Here is a 15,254-nt window from a genome sequence, read left to right on the forward strand (position 1 = left end):
TTATTAATTGATTAATTGGTAATTATGTAAATTTTACTAATTTAATGCAGTAGCGGGTTGTGGTATTATAGGGGAATAGGGTGGGAAGTAATTTAATAAAAAATAATTAAATATGTAAATATATTTATTGATAGTAATTAGTAATTAATTGTTAATTAATTTATATGTGTTAATTATTTAACAATAATTGTTAATTAATTTATATTAATTGATTAATTGGTTATTATGTGAATTTTACTAATTTAATTTCTGTAGCGGGTTGTGGGTTTATAGGGGCATAGGGTGGAAAGTAATATATTATTAATTAATTAAATAATACAATAAAATACACGTTATTTATTTGGCAATAATAGTGAAATAATTTTTAATTATTAAATAATTAATTGTTTATGTTTAATTAATTTGTATTAATAGGTGAATAATTAAAAGAATTATTGTTAATTATTAAATGTCAATTATTATTTATTCTATTACATAACATTTTTATTTACTTTTTATTAATTATTAATAGATATTTCTTGTTAGATTTTTGATTTATATATGAAAGATTTACTTTCCCTAATGTTGTATTCTCTGGAGTGTGAATAGTAATTTTTACCCCTACGCTTTCCAACGCTTTCCTTACTGTTGCACCCACTGGAGTGGGAATAGTAATTTTAACCCCTATGCTATCCAACGCTTTCCCTACTGTTGCACCCACTGGAGTGGGAATAGTAATTTTAACCCCTACGCTATCCAACGCTTTCCCTACTGTTGCACCCACTGGAGTGGGAATAGTAATTTTAACCCCTACTCTATCCAACACTTTCCCTACTGTTGCACTCTTTGGAGTGGGAATAGTAATTGTAACCCCTACGCTATCCAACGCTTTCCCTACTGTTGCACTCTTTGGAGTGGGAATAGTAATTTTAACCCCTACGCTATCCAATGCTTTCCCTACTGTTGCACCCACTGGAGTGGGAATAGTAATTTTAACCCGTACGCTATCCAACGCTTTCCCTACTGTTGCACTCTTTGGAGTGGGAATAGTTATTTTAACCTCTACGCTATCCAACGCTTTCCCTACTGTTGCACCCACTGGAGTGGGAATTGTAATTTTAACCCCTACGCTGTCCAACGCTTTCCCTACTGTTGCACCCACTGGACTGGGAATAGTAATTTTAACCCCTACGCTATCCAACGCTTTCCCTACTGTTGCACTCACTGGAGTGGGAATAGTAATTTTAACCCCTATGCTATCCAACGCTTTCCCTACAGTTGCACTCTTTGGAGTGGGAATAGTAATTTTAACCCCTACGCTATCCAACGCTTTCCCTACTGTTGCACCCACTGGAGTGGGAATAGTAATTTTAACCCCTACGCTGTCCAACGCTTTCCCTACTGTTGCACCCACTGGAGTGGGAATAGTAATTTTAACCCCTACGCTATCCAACGCTTTCCTTACTGTAGCACCCACTGGAGTGGGAATAGTAATTTTAACCCCTACGCTATCCAACGCTTACCCTATGCTTGCACTCTTTGGAGTGGAAATAGTAATTTTTACACTATTATTATTGTACGTTAATAAGATTGGCTATTATTTAATTATATTTTGTTACTATATATATATATATGTTTTAAGAAATATGATTACATTTTTTTTAACTTTCAATAATTATTTTATTATCATAAGTTAATTTAAGTATTTATAAGTATATTTTAGTTAATATTTTTTAATATTAATTTAATTTAACATTGTTTTTATTAAAGTCGATATTTTTTACAACTATATTTTTGTAAACGATATTTTAAACTCGATATTTTTGTACTTACCTGTTTGTACATAGAAAGTCGATATTTTGACTGTCTATATTTTGTCAACGATATTTTTGCAGGTCGATATTATGTCATTCGATATTATTTCATTGATCCGATATAGACACCTGGGAATTCAAAACTATTGCAATTTACAAAGGCCTGTGGGCAATTCTAGAGTCATCACACTTAGTCCATAAAACCATTACCTGATCACTTTCTCTGTATTATATGAAATCAGTGGCGCCATTTGACTACTGTCATCTAGGATGACCAAGAGATAATTGTCATTGTTATTCCATACATGCCACAGGAGATGCAATAACTGTCTCATGTGATTAGTGTAGAAGCAATGAGGCACAAATCCCACTTGTGAGGGATAGACCAGCAATCCGATTACTCTTTTCAACCTATTAGCTAGTATTTTAGGAGTATAGTATTTTTATGTCTACATTTATTGATAAGAACATTGGGTCTTTAATTTGCAAATTTCAACAGGTCTCTGTTTGGTTTAGGAATTAAGGATATTTCTATTAAGTTCGCCTAATGCAATTTGTTTCTGAAGCGTTATTAAACACTCTATTCAGTAATCGACTAATCAGTGGTTTGGAGTGCTATATAATTTGCTGGGTCCTCCCCGGTGTTTTGTGGCTGTGTTATCTATTGCTCATGCAATATTATCTTCTCTAATATTTGTGCACACCAAGTTCTGTTCATTCGAACTTTTTGGGATGGCCATATTTTGTCAAAAGATTTGTTCCTCAATATAAGAGTCTCATGTGGATAAAGTATACAGCTATTTATCACTTGTGGTGAATTTGTTTGCAATATCTGTGGGTTTAGTCGGTAACTGATTATTATCATCTATAATGGCAGATATGACATTATGTGCTTCTTCCTATTTGTATTGGAGAGCTGATAGATCCCCCATCTTGCCCCTCCTTTTGCAATGTCATTGATGTAATCTGCATAAGTCAGATTCAGCTCGTTCTTCAGTCTTGGGGTTATTACGTTCATGTTAGGTCTGTAGTTTGCCATTCAGCTTAAGTGTTGAAGTGTCTACCCCATCTAGTAGAGTGTATCAAGGAATTTCACCAGATTATCTAGGACCTCATGTTCCATTTTTTCCCCATTTATCTTTAGAAGCATAGCTGCCGGTTCCAGTAGTCTTTATCTGATGTCTTTCGTCCAGAGATATGGTCTGAGTGCTAGGAATTTCTTTCTCTTCAGATTCATCTCATGAAACGTCAGCAAAAAATAAAATTGTTGATTGTGGTACCGATATGGGCTATGTTTTTTAACTATTGTTATGATCTGATGGCCTTGGTAATTGTGCAGAAAGCATACAGGATCAGTTGAGCCCCTTTACACATATGACTTAGCATGAAAGGGGCATGCAATATGTGTTGCTGTGGGTGTTCCACTGCAACACCCATTGCTTTTTGACGCTGCCCCAGAATCACAAGGATGTGTAAATCTGAGGCACTGCCAAAAACACCATGCAATATCAGGTATTAGAATGGCAAAAGGAGGAAAGATACTTTTATTTCTCCTCCATTTGCGTTTTCTATGTGTGCTGCATTCTGCAGCTTACACAGAAAGAGCACAGCACCATTAATGATTGTTTATGTGAGGGATGGTGTCGCTCCACGCACAGAAACAATCATTAAATAATGAAGATTTGCTACTTGTGTGTGTGTGCGCATTCTGCAGCACATATAGAAGTAACAAATCGCTATTATTGATGGTTTATGTGCAGGAAGGAACACCTTCCTGCACATAAAAATCTTTCCCTGCAGCGCAGGCACCTTTTTATCATGGTGCATGGGTGCCTGCAATTGCGCCAGGCAGCTAATTTTAGCGCCAGGCATAGGGAAAACACAGGGGTGCACGGCATTCTTGTAAATATGGTACATCCCTGCGTTTTGTGCGGCACTGCCAAATTTAACACAGCTCTGCACTCCAAACTTTCCTTGTAAATATACCCCCATGTGTCTTCTGCAACTACACTTGTGTTTCAAAGGATGTTTTGAGAAGATCAGAGATGAAGGATTGATGGAAAGGTATCATGTCTTTGTTTTCACGGTTCTCTCGTGGGAATCAATACTTTGTCCTTTCTATTCCTAGCCTCCAAGTCTATTAGCGCCTGCCATACATGCCAACTCTCCGTGTCCTATTTCAGAAGCGTGTCTTTCTTTCTTTCCATAATCTCCTCTTTGTCCCTCGTGGCATATAGTCTTTATTGGAAGGAGGATATTTCTGTTTTCAGAGATTGCACTTCTGATGTTGTCTAATTCATCGCATATTCCACCAGTCCAATGGATAGCTTCATAATCTCTAATTCTTTTATGAGTGGGTTCAATGATGATGTAGGTATTGGAACTTTTTCTGACATCTTTCCCTTGGACAGTTTAGTTTTATTTGAAGGGATCTTGTATATCAGTCATTTCAAGCTGAATTATGTGGTGCAGTAACAAGGTGCATATATATGACTTCTGGTCCGTGAGTCTACAATGCTCCGCTCTATATACTATTTCTAATGGTGCCAGAGAATTTTTTTCACAATTCTTGCACAGATTCTGCAGGTGGATTTCAGTGCAGTCAGGGTTTTCGAATCCTTTTTATTAAACCTGTGTTGTGTGATCCTTTACTAGAGACAATTGTATGATTTCAAGTGCATGATTTCACTTATTTTTAATTCTTGATTTCCTAATACTTAATATGCAGTCACTGTCATCATACCATCACACTTGTGATTTAAATATAGCCACTGCTTTGCTGAAGCTTTAGTCAATTTTTTATATGCATTTCCATAGCCTGTGTCGTGACCCGACAGACAGGCGACAGAAAGGGCAACAGGACAGGAGTATGCTAGGACCCTGTGGGTCATGAGGGAGGTGACCAGGTCACCGGACACCACATCCGGTTAGGGGACAGGAAGGACGACACACAGAACCAGGACTGACCAGAGGACAGACGTGCAGATGACCGCTCCTGTGTAACTAATAAAAAGAAGATTGTAATCACTAACCTGTGTCCAGTGTTTGGTGTGTCCACTACCACCACGAAGGACATGACATCTGGCGACGAAGGGTGAAACGAACCGACGCGCAGATCGTCACACATCGATCGACGGCGACATCGGAGAAGAACCAGAAGATCAAGAAGAACCAGGTGCCCACCCTGGATGTGTCAAGAAAAGAGGAGGAAAGAAGCGACATCGGAGCCCACCCGACCGCTTCTGAGAAATTGCCTGCAAACCGCGGTAAGAGCGAAGGGACGTGTGATTTCAAAATAGAGGTGCGAGCTCTCGCGAGAGTCTCGGCGGCCATCTTGAAAGCAGGCGGCTAGGCCAATCAGAAGCGAGATCTGGGAAGCGGCCATTTTTAAGTCAGGCGAGCGAGATTTCGATCGCGAAATCTCGGGAGAAGAGCAGCGGCCATTTTAGGAAAAGCACAACACAAAGAGGGACCATAGCGATCAACAGGGCAGCCATTTCAAGGTCAGGCAAGGAAGAAAAGACGCAGAAATCGATCGAAAAGACAAGAACAAAGGCAAAAAAAAAAAAAGGACTAGGAAAGCCTAGAAAAGGCTAAACAAAGGAAAATACAAGAAGAAGAAAGAGACAAACAAAGAAGAAAAGAAGAACAAAAGAGATAAGAAGAAAAAGGCAGACAAAAAAAAAAAAGAAACCAAAAACTTAAAGAAACAAAGTGATATAGAGAAAAGAAGAAGAAAAGAAGAAAGAAGATGAAGAGAAAAGAATAAGAAAAGTGAAAAGAAGATAAAGAGAAAGGAAAAGAGGAAAGAGCAGATAAAGGCAAGGATGGCAGACCCAAAGCCCAGCGCACAATACAGGAGGCCACTGCCGTTCAACTTATCGGAGCCACAAACAGGAATAAGGTGGGAGAAGTGGATCAGACGGTTCGAAAGATATATGGAAGCAACAGACGTAACAGAAGGGAAGAGACTAGGGTTACTGCTGAACTTAGCAGGGGATGAAATCGAAGAACTTCTAGTGACACTACTAACTGAAGAAACAAAGACATATGAGACACTAAAGAAATGCCTAATGGCCAAATTCGACCCACAACGGAGCATTGACTTCGAACGGTACACATTCACTATTGCGTGTCAACAAGTGGATGAGACGCTGGATGACTTTGCAACAAGGCTGAGGAAATTAGAGACACATTGTGAGTTTGACAAGTTTGACAACGAACAAGCAATAAGACTACGGATCATTGAAGGCTGTCGCAACACAGGATTCAGGGCAAGAATCCTTAAAGAACCGATCTCATTGGAGAACATCCTGTCTCTGGCAAGAGCAGAGGCGAGAGCAACGGCACATGCTAAAGAAATTGAAAGAGGGAAGAACGTTGAAATAGAAAATGCACACTATGTGACGAACAAATATCGCACAGGCCGGTGGAGGAACGACCGGGGAGAACAAACAGACAGGAGACAACCTGAAGGAACATGCTACAAATGTTGAATGGAATTTCCACACAGAGGTCCGTGCCCCGCTTTTGGCCAGACCTGCAAAAGATGTAATGGGAGGAATCGTTACGCCAGAATGTGCCAAAGCGCGCAACTCAGAGATAACAGGAGAACAACAGGAAGACAACAAGAGTCGACAACAAGACACGTCAGATATGTTGACAGAGAAAGAAGAAGCTCATCGCGAGGATCAGGCGAAGATGAGGAAGAAGAGAAAGTGGAAAGACTATACCACATGTCGGAGGTCCACATAAAACCGAGTGGGGAAAACAGAAAAGGAGAGACAACAACTCGCACAGGCAGTAGCACCCAGGAAAAGATGGACCTGGCAAAGATAGGAGTAGGAGAACATGAAGCGGAATTTGTACTCGACAGTGGTGCAACATGCAATGTCATGTGTGCATCAGAATACGAGAAAATGGAATCAAAGCCGGCACTGAGAGCGTCCAAAGTGAAGATCTTCACCTGGGGGTCAAAGAAAGAGGTTACAAACTTGGGAAAGTTCACAAGGGAACTGACATATAAAGACAAGAAGAACAAAGAAGACATACATGGGCTGAAAGGCGACGTTCCAGGACCATGCCTGCTAAGCAACAACACCGCCCAAACAATGGGTCTCATAACTATGACCTATGACAAAAAAGAAAATGAACAACACACTGAAAACAAGCAAAGAGAAGAAACAGGGACCAGAGAAAGAGGAAGGGCACGGAAAAGAATAACTGAAAGACCAGACAAAACAAAGGGCGGCAGTAGAAAGAGAGGAGCCAACAGAGGTAGCGCCAGATGGTCCAGGACATTGGGCGACGACAAGGAGCCAGAAGTGAAAAAATAGAAGCTGGCCTACGGAGAGCAGCAGGAGGACAACAAACAAACAAAAGAAAAAGACGATGGCAGAGAACAGCGACCTAAAAGGAATGCAAGGAGACAAAGAGACTAAGCGATAAAACATAGGAGTCAGAAAGTACAGAGACGAGTCAATGACGACATATCTCTCTCTCTCTCTCTCTCTCTCTCTCTCTCTCTCACTACAACAATGAGTCAATGATGTAAAGGGTAATGGGGCAGAATTGATCACCAGAACTGTAACACGAGCTTTTGTGTGCAACAAAGGGGGAGATGTTGTGACCCGACAGACAGGCGACAGATAGGGCAACAGGACAGGAGGACGCTAGGACCCTGTGGGTCATGAGGGAGGTGACCAGGTCACCGGACACCACATCCGGTTAGGGGACAGGAAGGACGACACACAGAACCAGGACTGACCAGAGGACAGACGTGCAGATGACCGATCCTGTGTAACTAATAAAAAGAAGATTGGAATCACTAACCTGTGTCCAGTGTTTGGTGTGTCCACTACCACCACGAAGGACATGACAGCCTGTCTGGTAATGCGTCTCTATACGCTCCTGGACACCAGGCCCTCAACACCGCCCCAAACCCGCTGCCGCTCCTGCAAGTTTCCCCTCCACTAGTTCTTTGCATCACTGCCACCTGGCTCTCTAATGACACTCCGCCTCACCCAACCACTTCTCCAGCTGCTGCGTTGCACCCAGCCTCGAGTATCCACTGGGCCCACCCTTCTTCGTCACTGCTGTGACTAGGATGCATGTAAACTGTCTCTCTAGTGTACAGCGGCGGTGCCTCCCTCATTTTCGCTTCCAGCCCTTCACAGCCGGTACCACCATGGCGCCTGTCTCTCTGCCATGCCACGTCACTGCTTCGGTATGGCGCTGGTTGTCTACCACCGCATCTCTCTGCTCTCCACCCACTCCCTGGTAATTTCAATCATTGGTGAGGATTCTCATGTCCAGCTTCGAGGGGTTGCAACTTCTCTTCCAGTGCCATGTGAATTCCTTCAGGGTCTGTTCACTCTGTGGAGCTCAAGGGGCAAGCTACCAGGACTGGCTCCTATATCAGAATATCTTGAAGTGAAAGCCCTTGGGAATCGCTATGAATGGTCCTCGCCACATGTGATACATTGTTTAACTTTCATTCAACTCCAATCCCACAGCAGTAATGACTCAATAATAGAGTGTGAATGATCAGGCAATAGGTGTATGGACATACTTAAATCTGTACCAAAATAAAGGAAACTCTGAATATATGCCCTTCATACAGTCAGTTGAGATGAATGTGAGCAAAATCTCTCTGAATTTAGTGTTCTGTAAGATTACATTAACTTGTAATTTGTGTAAGAGCACAGACATGATAAGTGTCAAAGTGGCACTCTTACAGCAGATATGAAATTCATTTGCCAGACCTACATAAAAGTGTCATTATTAATATTATGATTATTATTGTTAATATTATATGGTGTAGTCGATTGTTGAGTGCTCGAATACAAGAGGTATGCCTAACCCCGAAAACAAATGTATTTTTTGAGCTTGTATCGTCTCAACATTTCTAATGCATGTTAAATATGTAAATATTTACATCTGTACAGAGTTTCCATTGAGACGAAAAGTATTTTGTGCCATGTATTGGATGTTCTAGCCAAAGCTTGCTTGTTTTTGTGTTTTATACTTTTGTATATTCATTTCTTTAAAATAAAGTTTCTTTCTGTATGTGACAAAATGGAAATTCAGCAATTGTCAACCTTACGAAACCAAGAAGCATAAATGGGCATGTTCATTTCATTCTGATTCTTTATAAGGCGAATAATTGAACTAGACAAGTGATCAGGGTTCTGCTTCCAAGCCTCCTCTCCATTATTTTAGTAATTTTTATGCATTCTTTATTTGCCAGTGAAGGTTTCTTGGTTTAACTATTTTGGTTCTCTGAAGAAAGGAAAAAACGCACAAAATGAATTTATTTTAGTTCATTATTATATTTTATTGAATAGTTAGAAAAGTAATTTCATTTATAATACACAATGCGTTCATACAGTCTATCCTCGTATCTACATTTCAAACAAAAATATTCAAAATAATTCATCAAAGAGGGAACAAATACTAGTAAAAATTAATTGCGGTAGGTTGATTCCAAAAAGCTTACAAACAATAAAAGAAACAATAATATGTAGTTTTTTAAAAATTATTATGACCAGGTAAAAAACTCTTTAAACCTTTTCCATTACTTCATAAAATCGCTTTAAAAGAAATAAAAACAGTTTTCATACCACAATAGAAAGTAAAAACTAATACATATGCAAAGCAAAAACTCAAATTCTCCTTGTCTAAACTTTGAGACCATTAGTTTTTCTAAAAAGTTATACAGTGAACAAGAACTTGCTTACAGCAAAGACAGTAAATATAGGTATGAAGCCCTTCAAAATTCTCAGTGTCTCCAAAAATGCCATATACTGGCACAGTAGACATATCCATTTCCCTCTGGGCGTTGTGTATGCTCTGCAAAAGAATAGCACATGAATTATAGTTTCAATTGTTGACAGAGAACACATAGTACATACAAAAAAATGAACAATGCACTTGTCAGAGCTCCATTGTGCCGTGAATGACCCCAATTCAAGTGTATCATATCGACATTTCAGATATAAAGATTTCACTAATTGTAGGAGCGGGAGCTCAAGAAACTTTTGATAAGGGGGGCGGTCCTTAGTGAGCACAAATTGGTTTGTAAGCCTACCAAGGGTAGAACTAAAAGAGAGCCTGGTATAGATGTGCTTCCAATAACACATTTGTAGCTTAATCCTGTAAGCAGCCAACTGTGAGGTAGGTTCTGACCAAAATGGTCCAAGGTCCAATCTTTCAAACCAGTGGCGCAGAGATTAAAATGATATCATCAGCGAATAAAAGTGTGGGTACCCTGACCTCATCCAGTTTAGGTGCGTCTTTGTTCCCTTGTAAGAGAGCCCCCACTATGCTGTTGACGTATAGGGAAAGAGGCCGGGGCCAAGACCCACCTTTGCCTTCTCCCCTGCTTTTCGGGATTCTATCAATCAAGTGCCCTCCAGGTACCCAGTGGACTTGGGCATAATTGCTCTGGTTGAGGCTAGTTATCTGTTTAAGAAGGACACTTGGGACCCCAAGTTTCTTTAAAGATGCCCAGAGCAGTCCCCGAGGGACCAAGTCAAAGGCGGCTCCGAGGTCGACGAATGCAATTTAAATATGTCCCTCTCTGGGCCAGTGTATTTTCAGAAGATATCAGCAGCCTTAGGACTTGATCAGTAGTGCTCACTTTTAGTCTAAACCCAGCTTGGTATAAGGTCCAGATTCCTGCACTCTCGATCCAATTGTAAAGTTTATTTAACAGTTGTCTAGCATACACTTTATGTAGGGCATCTAGAAGGCTAATTGGGCTATACTTTTGAGGTCTTTCCCAATCCCCGTGTAAAAATGTGGATAATGTCGACCCCTTTCCATGTGTTGGGGAATGGGGCACCTGCAGCTATAGAATTTGTCAAACAGTTGACATAGGGGACCCATATAGACAGATTGTGGTGAAACAAGTCAACAGGGATTTTATCTCGGTCTGGGGCCTTTCCCTGTTTGATTGAAATGATGTCTAGCCAAGTGTCCTCAGGTGTAAAATTAGGCTCCATTGGAATGTGGCTCGAATTTGTAAGAGATTGTACATAGGAATCTATAGGGAGCGGTTTATATAAGCAGAAAATATGTTCCACCCAAGACCCAGGATTCAGATAGTAATCTATTGCTGGGCTTGAGGTCCTGCTCCCATTGCAAATATATTCCAAAACAAAGAACTGCCCCCCATTTTTGCAACCATTACCAAACCCACCCAGCACGTTTCCTCCCATGCTGTCCGAGCAGATCAAATTGTCTTCTTGTATAATCCCCTTAAGGCACATAACTCCTGCAAATAATTATTTTTTAATGCAGCTATGAGTGCTTTTACGGCATCACAACAAGACTTTGTGTACCATAGGTTTCCTTCAACTTCATGTGTTGTGGCTATTGCTTTCTTTTGAGGGGCTTAAGTCGAAATCAGTTTCAAAGATACAGCCAACTTAATGTGGGTATCTGTAATAACATAATGAGGAGAGCGCAAGGAAACATCTTCTGGAGAGGCCACTACAAAGCCATTAAATACATCTAAAAGATTTCCTTGGTTCCTTAATACAATTGGCCATTTGACAAACCTGGAGAAAGGAGGGGGCATAATATATCATAATGCTAAATACGATTGATATGAAACAACACCATAATTCATAATTTCATTAACAGGTTATCACTAAATCAACACTTATTTTATTGTATTTATTTATTTATTTAATATATGTATTAAATAAATAAATACATAAAATAACCAACACTGTATATTATATCATAAATATCATCATACCTTCTGCTCTACAACGCATAGTACATTCAGTCGGACAAGTGTCTCCATATCTCTACAAATTTTTTCAAAGAGGTCGTGCTTGCTGCATAAAAGCTCTCATACTCCTTCACCTGCTTGATTTTATTTAACCATTGGATAAAATCAGGTACCTCAGTACATCTCTATTTCTGTAATATTAATGATCTAGCAATCAACAAATACAAACTGTTGTTGCCTAACAGAAATATCAGCTGATTGCAAGATCATTCCATATAGAGCCTCATAAAGATAGGGCCATATTGTAAACTGAAGCTGTAGACTAATAAATATAAACTCCTGATTCCAAAAGTATTAAAGACACGGGCAGATGAAACAGATATGCAGCTAGCCATAGTTGACATTATTTCACGTAAAGCATGCCCTTAGGCAGTGGGATACATTTTTTTAATAAGGTGCAGCGTATGATATAGCGTCCATTTGTTTAAAAAAAAGGAAATTCTTCTGTCATTTGCAGCAAGGATAGCTTTGCAACAGATTCTGTTAGAAATCCCCAACAATTTTGATCAATCCTACAACTTGTAGAGTAGAGCAATAGTATTTAACAAAGAAGGGATCGCTGCCACTTTCAGTTTCCAATGTAATAAACAATGGCAATTACCTGTACGCTTTAGAAAAGATACAAAATGAGCTTTGCTTATGCTTTGTGCTAGTGGGGAAGAATCTTTTACACTCCCAATTGGCTATTTTTAGGTCTTGCCTACGCACCGCACATGCTTTGCATAGGAAAAAGACCTTTAGTAATCTGCACAGCTCTGCGGGCAAAAATGTGCATGCGTTGCATTGCTTTGAAAGCCAACATGTGCACGTTTGCCGATTCCCTTGTGGGAGGGAGCTTTCAAATCATCTGTTAATTACTAACATATGCTTCCTGCTCGCTCGCGCAAGGGAAAGGCCCCCTCCTCTCTCCCCTCACCCTGCTGCTTTTAACTTTCAAGGCGAGACGCGCTCTGGTGGTTAAATGCATTTGTAATGCTGCAGCATGGTGTATTAGATCCAAGCTGCTTCAGCATTAGAAAGGTATTTGAAATATGAGCATGCTCTTTGCACTGAGAGTTGCAGCGTTTTGAGCTTTACAGCCAGTGATGTATGTGCACAGTCCCACTTTAAAGTATGCACTACTAGATACCAACATGGTGTGGGGTCACGCGGCTGAGGCACTGCCAAGAAAGCGTTATTACCACAGGCCATTAGTGCGTGAACCCACATGACGCAGCTATGTGTAGTGCAATGGTCCCAACACTGAGTGTGCAAATTATTCCAAGGGAAACCAACTCACACATTCTAAGTTGCGCAGTGATTTTTTCCTCCCTAGAAAATGGTTTCCAACCACTTCAAAAAGTCTCCCTCAAGAAGTAACTGAATAAATAACTGAAGCGGTAGTGATGTCACCGGCCCTAGAGGCTACTTGGAATGTCCCATTCAAAGAGTTATCCTGTGTGCAACACGTGTAGATGAGACATGTTGTATGTATTTGAGTTTATTAGTATAATGTTCCTCCTTTATACTCCCACACAGCACAATGAGCCTCTGTTTACTTGTAATACGTTTATTCTATTCAAAACAGCTAATGCGTTAATATAGAGCGCCGAGCGTCTGTGGCGGTAGAGCTCCGGTCGCCAACTGCCGATCTCGGGTTTCGCGCTCTCCGCCTGTGTCCTCTGCGCATGCGCGCCAGTTCCGCTCTCGCCTACGGCGTGACGCGTCATCGCGTTCACGCTCATAGACTAGAGCGCAACACCACATATCTCCCCCCTTTAACAACAACAAGGAGAACAATTCTAGTCCATGTTCTAATGTCCACTCATTTCAAAGTCTCTATATCTTGAGGGTAAAGTGACTGCTCTGCCCCTGCGGGTGCACCTTACCGGTATGCTCTCTTCCACCTCTCTCTCTCCACGTAGCCTCTCACTTTCTCTCTGTTCCTCTCTCTGTCCCTCACCGGCAGGGGTATAGTCCATGCTTGTCGACTCTGTGGCTGGAGTTTCCCTTTCTCCACCTTCTCCTTCTTCCGATAGTTCACTCGGGCTTTGCACACGTGGAGGAATTACTTCTTCGGACCCCACGGGTATCTCCTCCTCCTCTGACTTGGGCCACGTTACAATCTTGTTGACTCTAGTCATGCGGTCTTGGGACCACACCTTGCCGTCGCTGAGGAGAGCTGCTCTGCCTCGCACTTCTTTTACTTGTAAGGGTTGGCTATACTTGCTCTCTCCTTTCTTTTGTAGAGTGGGAAGCTTGACCCTGACCCATTCTCCTTCTTCCAGCTCTGTTTCCTTAGTGTTGCGTTGTTTGTCGTAATGGGCTGCATAAATCCTCTGGGCCTTCTCTAGGTTGTGCTGGACTACCGCCGGGGACCACTTGCTGGTTATGGTTTTTTCCCTCCACACAACATTGTCCCTGGTGAACGGGAGTCAGCCTCTCAACACTTGGAAGGGGCTGTACCCCACCACCGTGGGGGTGATCCTGTAAGCCCATATCATGCTCTGTACTTCGGTTTCCCAGTCTTTCCCCTGCGAGATGGCTGCTTGTATGGAGCCCATTAGCACGCGGTTTAACCGCTCCACTTGGCCGTTACATGCTGGGTGGTAGATAGCTGTGTGTTTTGACTCAATCCCATTTCTCTTCATGAATCGCATCCATTTGTCCGAGACGAATTGCGGTCCGTTATCACTGAGTATCGTTTTGGGTATTCCTTCTCTTATGAACAAGGACGACAAGAACTTCAGCACTGTTTCCGTGTCCATAGATTCTTGGATGTCAACTTCCGGCCATTTAGAATATTTGTCTATGACCACACACAGGAATTTGTTTACTCCTCTATAATCAAGCACAGGTCCAAGTATGTCAATAGCCAAGTTTTCCCAGGGGTTTTGCGGGTTCTCGAACTTTCCCAACGCAGGTCTGAGGGGTCGTAGTATTTTGTCCGCTCCTTGGCACTGTCCACATTCTCTCACTTGCCTTTCTATTTGGGCATCCATACCAGGCCACCAATACATTTGCTTTACTCGTGCTTTGGTCTTTACGATGCCCAAGTGTCCTTCATGTAGTTGTTTCAATAACTTAGGTATCAGGACTTCCGGTGGTACTACCCTTTCTCCTCTGTACAGAAAGACCCCTGAATCGCTCAGGGACAGTTCTTCTCTTATTTCGTAGAACTTCCGTGCGCCTTCAGAGAGCTTCCTTTTGTCCGGCCATCCTGACGTGAGGTGTCGCTTTACCTCTGATTTCTCCGCATCTTGTTCGTATGCCGCTGCCCATTCTTGCCGGCTAATAGTCATTTCGTTGTCTTCCATGCATGCCACCATCTCCTCTTTGTCCAGAGCAGTCTCTGGCGCCTCCTCCATGGCAGATGCTCTGCTGAGGTAATCGGCTACCCTGTTTTGAGTTCCTGGCAGATACTCGACATCGTACGTATAGTCCAGTAGCTTTAGTGTCATTTTTGCTATGGGTGGGGTCGCGGTGTCGTGGCCCGAAGACGTTAGGACTTTTACCAGGGGCTTGTGATCCGTTTGGAGCTTGAACCTGGTCCCCCAGATGAACTGTCGAAACGTGCCCATTGCCCATGTGACCGCCAGCATCTCTTTTTCAATGACGCTGTATCTTTGTTCCGTCGGGGAGAGAGCACGTGAAGCGAAACTGATGGTTTCTGTGGATCC

Source organism: Lissotriton vulgaris, chromosome 3_1, assembly GCF_964263255.1.
Source record: "Lissotriton vulgaris chromosome 3_1, aLisVul1.2, whole genome shotgun sequence".
Lineage (NCBI taxonomy): Eukaryota > Metazoa > Chordata > Amphibia > Caudata > Salamandridae > Lissotriton > Lissotriton vulgaris.